The 1,880-nt window shown below is 40.5% G+C and overlaps 1 pseudogene; it reads right to left on the bottom strand.

Moving 5' to 3' along the window:
• Window positions 1-434: 434 nt before the first annotated feature.
• On the bottom strand, window positions 435-1,508 carry LOC148192480 (uncharacterized; annotated as a pseudogene).
• Between the last annotated feature and the right edge of the window lie 372 nt (window positions 1,509-1,880).

Raw genomic sequence — 1,880 nt, 5'->3', positions numbered from 1 at the left:
TTATGTGGATTTATTTTAAGAGTAGATTTATTTTTTTTAAGTTTTAAATATAATATATGTTGCCTCTCTCCCTCTCTTTCGTGCCATGGATTCCAGTACCCCCAAAGTTTTTTTCTTTCTTCTTCTCCTTTGGTCTTCCAGTCGTCAGATAATTGCTTCATCGAACTTACAATGGTTGTGGTCGTGGTCGGATAAAATAAAATAAAAAAGAAAAGGAGAAAGATGAAGATGGGTAACTATAACATGACCGGTCCCCTCCCTCTCGCTGTCGTCGCCATGACCGCCCCCTTGCAGAAATGTAGAGTGCATCGTACAAAAAATTAACAGTTATTTGATTAGCATCTAAAATTAAAAATAAAATAAAATAAAACCCAAATTCATTCAGTGAAGGTGGTAAAACAAAAACATGCTCAAAATTAAACAGAGAAAAAGAATGCAACGAAGTCAGCGTCGAAATTGAATGCAGAGAAACTCAATCTAGTAGATGATTGAAATCCAAATATGGCAAAGAAACCCTATGGGAAAGTAAAAAGTGTTGGAACAGGAAGAGAACCGAGGGTTTGGACTGAGTGCGCCTAACCGAACGGTTTATGATGCCAAGTGTATCTGACCGAGCGGTAATGCTTCAGCACCGAACGCTATGGACACACCAGCAGAACACTGTAGCATAGACGACCGAGAACGACCCAACAAGAACACGAACAACACCGAACGGTCAAGCCCTTTACACCGAACGGTCAAGGAGGTGAGCAGAGAAAGAAAGAGTAAAACTCAAACGCAATTAATTCTCGTATATTCAAAGAATTGAGTACAACCCAGCCTTCTCGAGGGTTTTGCGGTGGGTGGTGGCCATGGAGACGTTGTTGAGGACGGCGTCGACGGCGACGCTTTTGCTCGTTGAGAGGAACTTTCATAAATTTTATAATCCCCTACACTCTGAACCACGCTGATACTGCCCGTACCGCCAGAATTCGACGTCGTTTCCAGTGTCGGTGATTTGATTTCGATGATGGATCTCCGACCAGAACCGGAACTCGCTTGAACACCGAGAGTGACAGCGTTCCTTGGCGCCGGAATATTGGCAAGGAAGGATTTCACCGAGGAGGTTTGCGTGGAGGACAATGACCTTTTCTTTCTTCTCTCCCGTTCTTCTTCTTCTTCGTCGTCGTCGTCGAGGAGTTCGGTAGGGTTTGGAGAGGGATGAATGGGGGCCTAAATTGCACGACGCGTTTGGGTGCTCATTCTGGGATTTGGGGCTTAGGTTTAGGGTTAGCGGTTTCACTGGAAGTGGCGAGGGAAGGTTTTTTGGGCGGAGGAAGAGATTTAAAGAGAGAAGAAGACGATGATTTGGGTTTAGAAAGAGATTGAAAGAGAGAAGATGACGATTTTGGTTGTGGAAGAGATTGAAAGAGCAACGATTTAGGTTGAGGAAGAGAGGAAAACGACGTCGTCGTTTTGGATGGGGTTGGTTGTTGTTGTTCTTCAGTTACAACAATGACAAGGAACATCTGATTTTCTTAAATTTTATAATTTAAAATTTTATAAATATCCACGTAGTTGGTAAGAAAGTTTCTTAAATTTATAATTTAAAATTTTATAAATATCCACCTAGTTGGTAAGAAAGTTAACGTCGTTCATAGCAATTAACGGCAGTCAATTTTACCAAAACGGAGACCCAATTAAGAACTTTGAGAAAATGAGGATTTAATTGATACGAATCCGCACAAATAAGAACCTCCAACTACATTTTACTGAGAGAGTTGCGTGATTAATCAATTGACGACAAATTGAAAAAAAGAAAATACTACTAAAAGAACATAATTTGTTTTTGGACAAATTAGAAAGGATAGTTTTGTAGATGAATTTGGAAAAGTATAATT

This window comes from Vigna umbellata, chromosome 9, assembly GCF_029865625.1.
Source record: "Vigna umbellata cultivar VRB3 chromosome 9, Vumbellata_1.0, whole genome shotgun sequence".
Lineage (NCBI taxonomy): Eukaryota > Viridiplantae > Streptophyta > Magnoliopsida > Fabales > Fabaceae > Vigna > Vigna umbellata.
The sequence above is the reverse complement of the archived record's forward strand: the minus strand, read 5'-3'. Positions and strand labels throughout refer to the sequence as shown.